Source organism: Equus caballus, chromosome 3 (genome assembly GCF_041296265.1).
Source record: "Equus caballus isolate H_3958 breed thoroughbred chromosome 3, TB-T2T, whole genome shotgun sequence".
NCBI lineage: Eukaryota > Metazoa > Chordata > Mammalia > Perissodactyla > Equidae > Equus > Equus caballus.
In genome coordinates, this window is record NC_091686.1 from 18,715,220 (window position 1) to 18,727,310 (window position 12,091).

The 12,091-nt window shown below is 48.4% G+C and overlaps 1 protein-coding gene across 1 annotated transcript in view; it reads right to left on the minus strand.

Annotated features, from left to right (window-relative positions):
- SMPD3 (sphingomyelin phosphodiesterase 3) overlaps positions 1 to 11,755 on the minus strand; it is an 85,366-nt gene extending 73,611 nt beyond the window's left edge. The window contains exon 1 of the mRNA XM_070263052.1: positions 11,553 to 11,755. The gene's annotated coding sequence lies outside the window, so the exon portion shown is untranslated. The remainder of the gene's footprint in view (positions 1 to 11,552) is intronic.
- Positions 11,756 to 12,091: the final 336 nt, after the last annotated feature.

Consider the following 12,091-nt stretch of genomic DNA (forward strand, 5'->3'; position numbering starts at 1 on the left):
CCCTGGAATTATCTGTCTGTTTGTCCTCCTCACAGGAGTGAGTACCTAAGGGTGAGGGCTTTGTGTTGTTCTTTGTATACAGTAGGCATACGTGAGTTTTGTTAAATGAATGTTGATGAATTCAAAACTCTCCACTCACTATACATAGGTTACAGTGACTTGGTCCAATTAAATGTGCAGTCCTTTTATGATCAATTAATTTTGTTTTCCTGCTTTTTTCTCCCCAAATCCTCCCAGCACATAGTTGTGTATTTTTAGTTGTAGGTCCTTCTAGTTGTGGCACAGGGGACGCCACCTCAACGTGGCCTGATGAGCAGTGCCATGTCTGCGCCCAGGATTGGAACCAGCGAAACCCTGGGCCACGGGAAGCGGAGCGCTTGAACTCAACCACTCGGCCACCGAACAGGCCCTCATCAATTAATTTAAAATTATCATCTTCTAAAAGTTAACAACTGAAAAACTACTTTGCTCAGTGCATCCTGCCTATGGGGAGCATGGCTCCTTGGACCACACTGATTCATGGTGCTTCCTGTGGCAGCATGCTCTAATTGCAGGTAAAGGGTCTCAAAAGAGTGAGTTTTCAAGTGGAGCACGTAAAGGAAAAACACTTTCACTGAATGTACGCAACAAGTTTCTGAAATACACCAGCCTCTGCCTCCTTCGCCTTCATGCTTCTACCCCAGATTCCACAGCTGGACCTGCTCAGACTTGACGTGAGATAAGGTTGGCAGTATTTATGAGATCCCAGTTTGGCTCACCTGCTGGGCTACATTATTCCAGAGGTGGGAGGAAGCACCTAGAAGGGAACATTATGAGGTGGCCATGTTCATTTGCATATTTCCTACACTGTGCTCCTTGTTCTATTTTAGAATTGACTAACCCCTTAAGGACAGGGACTGTGTCACATTCACTTCCATCTCTCCAATGCCTGGCACAGGGCTTACCACAGAGTAGGTGCCAGGTGCATGAGCAAGCTGTGAACACTTGCTGGACATCTACTGTGTGCCAGACCCTGTGCTGGGGGCTGATCACAGGAACATCTAAGAATTGGCATGTCAGAGCCTTGGGGTCAGAATGATCAGGTAAAAGGGACCTAGCTGGTAAAGCTCCTCTGAAGTAACCACCTTCTGATACCCAATCATTGCAAACATCCGTGCCTCTATTATTATTATTCTGATTTCCCAGTTTGATTTTATTCTTCAGAAGTCACCATTCCACCCCGTGGTGTTCAGTGTGTGCTGATACACATCAATCATTACTGGGGTCAATAGCCAGATGAGCCCTTAACATTTCATTACCAAGTGTTTGTCATTTCTCATTAGTGATATGTTTATAATCACTAGGGACTTATCCTTGGACAACTTGTCAAAATCTGTGTGGCCTTGCCAACCCATGTATTTATCCCTCCAGAGCTGTGGAGGGAATCTGGAAACCTAGCATGACTTTCCAGAGAAAACAACGCGGCACCATGATTTCTTTCATCTTCTATCATCTTGCACTTCAAAACTCCTCCTTTACTTATCAAGGGACTCTCTCATAGCTGTGAAAGTTACCTCTCCACTGCCTTACATCCTTCACTGCAGGTGCCTCTTGGAAGAAGTGCTACATCTGTGTCCCTCTCTCTTCCTGCCTTTATTTTCCATTGCTATTAGAAGTGTAGTCATGGAAAGAAATCTGGTGGTCAGTAGCAATTGCTGCCATTAGAAAAAATAGATTTCCTTCTAACCAGCCTAAGGAGAATAGGGTTTGGTTTCCAGTCCCTGCGGTTTGCAGAGAAATAAGCAGAATAAATTCAACATGGCAGGTCCAGAAAAATCTCCTTTTGTGAAACAAGCTCTCTGCATGGAAGGAGGCCATGATTGACAGGTGCTGCATTCAGAAAGGGCTGTGGGATTTGCAATGACCCTGACTCAGGTCCTCACAGCAGTCACCCTGGGAGGCAGCCACTCAGGGGTGTCACTGGAGAATCATAGACCAAAGGATAACAGTGCCTGCCTCCCGGAGCACAGAGAAAAGGCCTCAGCTCAGGGGGCAAGACTTCTGCCTCCTCCCTTGCAGAAAAAACCCTCCTAAGCTTTTTGCCTGGATTTTGGCACTGCAGCTGTGCCTGGCATCTGTGCTTCCTGGCAGTTCATGTTACCTGCCACAGGCAGTGATCCTTGAAGCAGACCTCTCACCCTGCAACAGCCAAGGGCTTTTGTGAAGACCAAATGAAAGAAAAGGCCATGCATAGTCTTTGAAAACTGAAGAGCACTGGTAGGAATACTAGACGGTGGTGCTGTCTGGCCACGTCTTCCACAAGCTCTGGCTTTGAGTGCTTGGTGAGCATGCTCCATACTGCAACAAAATGCCCAAATTCAATGAGATGCCCCAAACTGGTGGTTTCAAATTTCACATCCCTTCCTTTGCCTATGAAATTTTTTTGGCTCTATAACACTTGTTTGCCTGATATTCAAGGCTTTCCAAATCCTTCTTTCCAAACATCTATTTCCTACAGAAACCCTCTTCTCCATTTCAGGGCCCACAGAATACATCATTGGCATGCCCAGCCCTGTTCATTTGATCACAGCTTTTCCCTGCCTCCCCTCCTCACCCTACTCACTCCTCAGAGCCTCTCCATATTGTACCCACCCTTGAAAATCAAACAGAAGACCTCTCCACAAGCTGACCCACAAATCACCTCACCCTCCTCCAAAATAAGCTATTTGGTGCCTGTTGACCTTGGACCAGAGAGGCAGTGACCACAGTGGTTAAGAGCAGTCTTCAGTCAGATTGGCTGGGTTGGGGTCCTGCTCCCATCTCCTAGCACCTGTGTGACTTTGGGCAAATTACTTAAAGTTTCTGAGCATTGCTTTCCTCAGTTATAAAATAGAGATAATAACGGTAGCTTTTTAATGCCTATAAAGTGCTTGGCACAATGCCTGACACACTGTAAGTACTCGATAAAGGAGGGTTAGTACTGTTCTAAGACTGTTTCTATATGTTGCCATGTAATGGCCATAACAGCCCAGGAAAAGCAGATTTTATTGCCCCAGATGAGGAAAATGAGGCTAAGAAAGGTGAAAGCACTTGCCCAAGGCCACGCATTTGATGGTGAAGCTGAGATTCAGACTCAAGTCCACCTGGTTGGGATCCACAAGTTTCACACGGCCGTAGCCAACCTGCCTTAATCAGGCCTCCTGTGGTTACTTCAGCCCTCGTTCCTTGGTTGATTCTGCACATGGACGTCTTTCCTCTCCTCAGCTAGACCCTGGGATCCTCTACAGCAAGCTTTCTCAAAATGCCCCCACCCCAGCTATGCACCATTCAGCATTTATTGAGTGAACAAAAGAGTGAGTGGATGGGAAAAATACATGTCAAGACCAGACCCTATCCCAGAAGAACTTAGCCCTGGTACTTATGCCCCTGGAAGTCGGGGGCCTCTCAACAGAAGCAGGGGTGAGCCCACCTCCAGGTTCCTTCTCATGTCAATCCACCCACCACACTTTGACCATGTAAAACACATGTAAAACATTTTGACCTTCTAAAACAATTCCAGGGATCCCTGCACTTCCTGTGGGACTAGTCTGAGTTGTTTTCTCTAGGGGGTCCAACATGCTCTGTTAACATAAGTCTTTGCTGAGCTTAACATGTTTCTTTGATCCAGAAGTGAAGCTTTCAGAAGAGATGGTCAAGGACAGCAACAATGTGCTCCATCAGAGCTGTGCAAGGAAGGGACCCACAGCCTGCTCTATGAGGCAGGAGAACATGGTTCTCCTCAGGCTATGGTTTCTGGAGTTGTGTCCCTTTATTTTTAAAGCAAAGCTGCATGTAAAGTGCTCTAAACACCAAGATCAGAATGTCAGAACTTCAAGATAAACATGACAGAGAACGATGCTCGTTATGCTGCTTGCTTCATCATCCCAGTAGAAGAAACTCACGTGTGTTAATGGGACAGAGAGAACATGAAAAAGTGTGTGGTGTGCCCAAAGTTACTGAAACCCTACATTTTGGTGTAGACACACTTAATCAGATGAAACTGTCCTTTCAACCTCCTCAGGGACCAAGCAAAGATGGGGAATGAAGCAGTGGACTTGTAGAAAACACCATGGAGATTCTGAACAGAAAATACTCTATTAAAGAATACCTGAAATCCCATTTAGTCATAGCTACCATTTTTTGAGAGCCTACTATGTACTAGGTGTTTTATTTGCATTATCCAATTTAGTCCTCACCATAATCTGTAAGGGGGATGGTACCATCTCCATTTTACAGAAGAGGAAACTGATACTCAGTGTCTTGATCAAGGTCAATGGGTGGCAGAGCAGCTTTGACCTCCTGTATGTCTGACTCTTGTTCAGGATCTTTCTCCTAGGGCACAAGACTCTCATTTCCTGAGGAATCTTGGAGTTCAAGAGACTTAGAGCTCTTGGATTATCTGTTACAAGCACCCTCGAATCATTCTCTTCCTTAACTCATTAGCAGAGGTCAAGACCTGTGCATGATGCAGTTAGCTAATTTATTTATTCATTGTATGCTTATGTAGATAGCTTGAAATCGTTCCTCAGTATCATTATCTGCTGGAAAATCGGGGCCACATCAAGGTAATTCATGAGCTTATACTTAGCAAGTGTTTTCAATCATGTTTTAACTAGTAGTAAATCTTTTGCTTGATTTATCTGAAAATTGTCTGCTTGTTCTCTTTCTTGTTGCCCCATCTTGCAAGATTCTATAAGCCCCTTCTGATAAAAACAACAGCTAATATTAATTGAACACTTGCTATGAACCAGACACTGTTCTTAGTGATTTAACTCACAATTGAGGAAGCAGGCTCTGTTATTATCTTCATTTTACAGGTGAGGAAATGAAAGCATAGAAAGATTCATCAATTTGCCCAAGGTCACACAGCCCAAATGGCAGAGTCAGGATTTATCTCAGGCTGACTGATTACAGAACCTAGTTTGTTAAATGCCTCAGTTCAGAAAGAAAATTTCCTCCTAAATGGGAGGACTTTAGCACTGTCCACTAGAAACATAACGTGAGTCATAAATGCAAGCCACATATGCAATTATAACTTTTCTAGAAGGCACATCAAAAAAGTTTAAAGAAACAAATGAAATTAGTTTTAATAATATCTTTTATTTAATTCAATATATCCAAAATGTTTCAACCCGTGATCAATATTAACATTATTAATGAGCTATTTTATATTTCTTATAGTAATTTTTCAAACTCTGGTGTATATTTTATACTTACAGCACATTTCAATTTGGACTAGCCACATTTCAAGTGCTCAATAGCCACATGTGGCTACTGTATTGGACAACACAGATATAAATGGGCATTCTCTTTTTCCTATTTCATCTATTGTTTGTTTCTATTTCAACTTTAACTTTAGGTTTGCATGAAGATTGGATCAAAGAAGGCTATGTTAATGGAAATGTGCCCTTTGGATAATTTAATGAATAGAGCAGCAGTTTAGGACAGTGGAAAGAACATGCTTTAGGAGCTATAAAACCTGGTTCTTAATCCATCTCCACACTAACGGGACTGTGGCCAGTGGTAACCCTCAACTTCCCTCAGCCTCCTTCCTCATGTTAAAAAGGAGATGATGGTTTATGATTATTATGGTTCTTTCCACTTCTAAAAAGCTTTTTGCTTACAGGACACACTCTTTTCAGGGTTTCTGTATCTGTTTCCTCTTTCCAATCAAGATTTTTGTATGACAGGGCTTATCCCTTATCCTTGGGTGTGTTTCCTACACCTGTCTCTATGCCTGGCACATTTCAGGCACAAGAACTGTTTGTGGAATGAATGAAAATCCACTTCCTCTTTGAAGGACTCCTGGGCCTCCCAGTTTTTGCCAGAATAACTATGGCAGCCTTAGCAATTAATTACACTTTTATTTCCTTTCTCCTGTTGGCCTAAAATCTTGATAATCTAAGCTTCCTGAAGGTTATAGCCAGGATTAAAAACCATTTCCTGATCCTGTGAGCAAAAGAGATGGTGCTCAGCTGTAGGCATGGCTGCCTGGAGACCCCCTCAAACGGCCTCCTTCTTATTACATGCTGTTCTGATGCTGAGGAGAGTTAATTAATGACTCCAAATAAGAAAACAATCAAATCTGTCTGCGGTCATATGAGTCAGAGCAGACCCAGAACGGGAGCCGGGTCCTTGGCCTCCAAGTGCCCTCAGGAAAAGCAACAGCAGCCTTTGCTCCATGCGTCAGAGCCCTGCAAAGCCCCAACCTAGAAGGGAAAGGAATTGCTCGAAATGGAATGGAGACCCAGCTTGATGTGAAGCATTTCTTTTAGAAGGCCAGGCCCCCTATCTGGGTGTTGTGCAGACCGAGGTTTAGGGAGAGGAGAAAAAGCACAAGCCTATTCCTCTCTTTTCTCTTTAGACACCCAAACCTAAAGTTACGGAATCCTCATTCAGTACAGAGTTATCAGGTATAGGCCCCTTGTGAGTGTGTGGCAAGATTGGGGCAGTTGGCACTGCCATCCTGGGAGAACCAGAGGACATGTGGCCTAAGCCCACCAAGCCCCAAGCCTGCCCACCTTCAGGAGTCCTACAGCTATATAGGAAGGCAGAACATTGGTTGTGATGACATAAGTGCAGGAATGTGATGATTTGCTGAAATTAGTTAAGACTCACAACAGTGAAAACTTTTATTTTAGTGTTAGAGACTTTGCTGTGAAAGTCTGAGAGTGGGAACATATAGAAGGAGCCTCTTAACAATATGCAAGTGTCCTCCTCAGCATTGGAACAGAATGCTAGTAAATAAAGAGAAGCCCTTTTTCTTTGGCTCTGTATGTACTCTGTCAAATAATAACAGCCTCCTCTTGTTTTTTTCCCTCCCATTTTTGAAGATTATTAAAACACATTTTGTTGCCATCCAGTCTTGGGTTCCTGTGAAATTGTTCCACATTGGAAAGAAAACCCTGGGCCACTGGCCATGAGGGTCATTATACTCCCCTTTCCCCTTCTTCGGTAATGAGTTTCAGGTAACAAGCCTTTTGTCAGGATAAGATGTAAAGTATTTGGCAATATCCTTGCTGAATTTGAAAGGACTCTCTGTGATTTATGTCTGAATCTTAGCTGGTCCCCAATCCCATTCCAATAACATTTGGTTAGAATCTCATATAAGACACTCCAGTACTTCAATTTTGCTTCTACAATAGCAGTAGGAAAAAAATAGTGGTAAGGAGGAGAGTCTGGGGTTTAAGAGATTCAAGTTGGAACCTAAACTCTGCTTCTTCTGATCAGTGTGACCATGGGCAAGCCCCTTTCCTCTCAAAGCTTCATTTCCTCATCTTGAAAGTGAGAATAACACCACCACCTACCTCATAGGACTGTGAGGATTAAATACATTCTTACATGCGAAGAGCCTGACTCAGAAATGTTTCCTCTTACTATTAGCTCATAATTCTTTAAATAGGGATTGCTGATGGGTTCATTCGAAGCGATGCAGTAAAAGCCTCTACTGTTCTGTTTCCTCCTATTCCATTCTGCGATGAGCTTTGGGGAAATCCTCGTAGAGGTGGTGGTCCTCAGAGCTTGCTTCTGCTCCATGCACTAAAATCCTCCCTTCCCACTGGGGTGGGGCTGAGTCCAGAGCTCCAGAACCTTGGACAGCTCCATTCCTTAGCGCCCGCTGGCTGCCTGAGGGAGCAGGAGGGACCCGGGGGATTTTCCCAGAAAGGCTGTGTTAGTATGCGGATTTAGAAATCACAAAGGCTGCAGTCTCACTCCCAACATGCATGCCAGCCACATGCATGCATACTTAGACTCTTCAACATGACCAGCGCTCCTGGAAAATTCTGAGGAGCCTCGCCTCCTCAGAAACCCATTAACACCGTCCATAAGGTTTACCGAATCTTCAGACCCTTTCCTTCTCTCCTATGAACTCCAAGGATTTTTCTGAGCCCAAGAAGAACAGAAATGCCACCCACATCTTCCTGTATCTGCTGATATTTAATTGTTTGGCTTTAGTACAAAGATTAAACATTCTTGATTAACCTCAAGTGAAAGTAATAATGTATGAACATGAAGAAAGGTTTTACAAGACAAAGAGATTCAGGTACAAATTAAAAGAAACATAAAATAATGTTATTGCCCATCGGTGATGTTAAGCGCCATTCTCTAATCAGGATAAGCAGGTGGCTCAATTTATGAGACAGTTTAGCTTTTCATTCTCCAATGCAGAACACAACACACATATGCAATCACTTTCTGAACAGGCAAGGAAGAGATTAAGTCCTATTTTTACTTTATGATACCGAGTCACGTAGTTCAATGCAAATCACATGGATGCTAAAGTAAGAACAATACCAGGTATTTAAATACCTCCTTCCCTTTTAGGGGTTCTAAAGATTTTGTGGCTGTGTGAAATCCCTTCAGAGCAACTCCAGGAGAAGAGACAACTGTCATCAGGGGGGCATTTAAGACTAAGCACGTCTCATCCATTTCCCCCACGCCCATAAGGCCTGCAAGAACCAACACTTGCCAGCTCTTTGCATTTAGTAATAGCCTCCTGATATCTGCATTTTCTGGGCACATTGTCAACAAAGAAAATATGGTTTATCCTTGAAAAATGTGTTATTGACTAATAATGAAGTGAGGAAGACAAAAGTGGAATAGGAAAGAAAGGAGAAAAGAATTTTAGAGGGAGAGGAAGATACAGGAAAGATCCCTAAATGTCCTTGAGTTTGATAAAATGTTTTCCCTGCATTTTCCTCATAAATGGATTTGATGCCCACCCTCAATTGGACAGAAACTTGAACAAAGTCTTTTAGGCCCTCTTTAAATATTTCCATAAGAGCGAGGACAGTGACAGTCCCACTGCTTGAAGGAACTGCAGACAAGTCCATCAACTCATGACTCCAAAGGCAGAGAGAGAGCCCCCACATAGAAGAGTTAGGGGTTTTTACCTAACAATGCCCACACCCGCCCTGAGCCTCCACACCACGAGGGAGTGTTAGTTGCCAAATTTTGGCTTGGTTTAACTTCTGTCCAGTAGAGGCCGCTGTGGATACTGGCAGTGAATACCTGTGGAGACCAGACCAGGCAGTCTGGGCTGGATGGTGATGCTACTGTCTGGTAACTGCGCTGGAAGTCTAGCCCCTCATCTTTTGCAAAAGGGGTCTCTCCGTGGGGATGATCTCAGAGTGACAGAGCACCTTTGCCATAAAAGTGCTATGAAATTGAAGTCACTTGCTAGGAGTGGGCAGGTCTGGGAGGGCCATCCTCATCCTCCAGGGGTGTCTACCCATAGTAGTGTCTCTGTGTCACACTCATGCCCTCTCTGTAAGTGTATCTGGTATTTTTGAGAGGCCACCTGTTACTGACAAGCAACCCCAGCTCCATAGTCCTTCCAGATGCAGAGGCCAAAGTGACAAAAGTCGCTTTGCCACAATCTGGCACCCACATCATAAGGGACTCCAATGATGAGCCCTCCAAGACCCACTTGGCAGCCTGTGGTGTGTGTGTGGGTGCAGAATTCTGATCCTCAGGGCAGCCCATTACAGCAGGATAAGTTTTCTGAGGGATGGGAAGGGCAGGGCACTGGTAAGGATGTTAGCGTCAGACCTGAGATTCCAGAAGGGCTGAAGAGGCTCCACATACATGTGATGTCCCACTTTCTGGGCCACACCCAGGCATGCAGGCTAGGCCCAAGGCAGCCTGAAGATACTTGCCCACTGGGGGCGTCCACTGGGACCCTATGTCATTGCTGTGGCTTAAGAGTGGAAGGGGTGACTACTCTGCTTCCACCCCCAACGTTCAAGGCCAGCAGTAAGTGGTTCCTCTTCTCACACACACTCAGCCAGATGCATAAGCTCACCACGACACACACGTGAACACTGGAGCACACACTGGCACATTCACGCAGTCACACATTCACACTCACACTCTGACCTACACCATCACCCGTGCAAACACTTACACTGTGACATATATAAACACACTTGAACCCCGGAATCAGATTTGAACTAACACGGCTGATGGAGCTTGGGGGGCCAGTCAGGATGCCCCTGGGGACCCTGGCCCACTCACGCCTCCTGAACCCTGGCCCTTCCTCGCCAGGCGGAGCCCCGACCTGTCCACGTCCTCGTGGCCACAGGTCTTGAACGACCCCCAGAAGGGACCCTGATTACCATCGCACACACGGCATCCTGGGCGCAGGTCCGGCGGGGGTGTGCGGAGAAGGGTGTGGGGCTTAGTGCCCTGCCGGGGCGCAGCCGCTTCCTCCCTCGGGATTTTCCATCCCGGCTCGCGCGGGCCCGCGAGGAACGAGCACGCTTTGTCTCCAGCCCAGCTCCTGGCACGTTTCCGCAGAAGCTCCTCGCGCCGCACCCGAAGCCCCCCCTCCCCCGGCCGCGCCCCCCGCCCAGCCCGTGGCGCAGGCACGCCAGTGCGGCGACTGCCGCTTTGTCCTCCAGCGGATGCCGAGGCCGAGCGCGGAAGCCTAGCGCCGGAGCGGCCGCCGCGTGCTCTGGGCGCAGGTCTCCGCGGCCGGATCTAGGGCGCGCCCGGCGCGGAGTGGAGCATCCCCGAGGGGCTGTGGGCGCGGGAGGCGTCTGCCCGGAGCTCCGGGGTGCTTGAGAGGGACCCGCCCCGTCCCGCACGTGCCCATCCGGGTCTGGCTCTCTTCCGCGGTGCAGGAGCCCGGGTCCCCTGGGCGGGGCGGGGCATGGAGGGTCGTCTCGACTTCTGGCCCCTGGCCTGGACCCAGGTAGAGAGGGCCTGGGAGATAGCGCCTGGGGGGGGAGAGGTCAGGAGGAGTCCCTCAGCCCCTCTTGCTTTCCCCCACCGCGCACTCCACCCCCAGGCCACCTTAGGTGCGGAGCCGCGAGCGTGGAGGACCCCGAGAATCCGTCAGTGCTTTCTTGCACCAGCGACTCGGAGCAGGGTGGGGAGGGGTCTCTCCGCCTTTGCCCCTCGCATCCCAATCCCCTCCCCCATAACCTAGGCGGGTCCAGGTGGGAAGGGGAAGAGTCCCCTGACTCCATCTTCATCCCGTCCCCCCTCTTCACAAAACCCTAGGTTTCAAGAGAGGAGTGGGCACGGAAGGGATCTTGCCGACATCCTCAACAGCCCCAGGAGGGGCTGAGCAGAGGAGGCGGAGTCCCGCGGTCTCATCCATCACACCCAGACCTCCTTTGTAACCTCAAGCGGCAGAGGTGTTGTGAGGAAGGGTCGCTCTGCCTCCGAACCTTTCATCCCAGAACACTTGCTCCCATCCTCAACAATCCAAGCAGCTTAGACTTCAGGTACAGGGGGAGGGAGGCTCCCAGCTCTCAACATCCTCTCAGGAGAGATGGGGGGAGGGAGTCCCCCAGCCCTTCTCCCTCGCACTCAAGAGCCCGCTCCACCATAAAACAAAAACTAACCCAAGCTGTTCCGACTTCAGGCGCCAGGCCACAGGGAGGCCCGCGAGGAGTCAGTCAGCTGCTCTCCGGGACAGATGGTCTTGAGGGCGGTGAGGACAGGTCCCATCAACTCCCCAGGCCCCCTCACGCCTCAATTCATTCTCTCCCCAATAAAACAAAAGCGAACCGAGCAGCACAGACCTCAGAGAGGCGGGAGGGCGGTCAGAGTCTGGCAGCGCACCCAGCTCCTCCGGGCTCCTCACGGCCCCGGCTTCCCGGCGGTGGCTCTTGCGGCGGCGGCGGCGGCGGCGAGACCGCGGCTCTCGCGTCCCGAGCCTCCCTCGGACTCAGCACCTGGAGCGGCGAACAGCTCCGCGCCTCATTCCTCTGACCCCGCCTCCTCTGCGCCGCCGTAGCCAATGGCGGCCCAGGCCCCGCCCAGGAGGCCGCCCACTAGGTGGTGCCTTCCACCCCTCACTCTTCGGCCCCGCCCGCCGGTCCCTCAGTCTCTCCGCCAAGACCACATCCCCCAGAGACCGCCGGAGTTTTCGCACAGCCTTCTGGAACTTGTAGTCCCTTAAGGACGCGGAGTGGGCTCATGCCGCGGGCAGGTAACTAGAGATGAACTGCATTTCCCAGGGTGCATTGAATAAGCGGAGATGCTGAGGTGGGTGGGAGGACTGTTTCCATAGCAAAGGCGGCTGGATGGGGGTGGCTGACAGAAATGGGGCAGGCCGCGG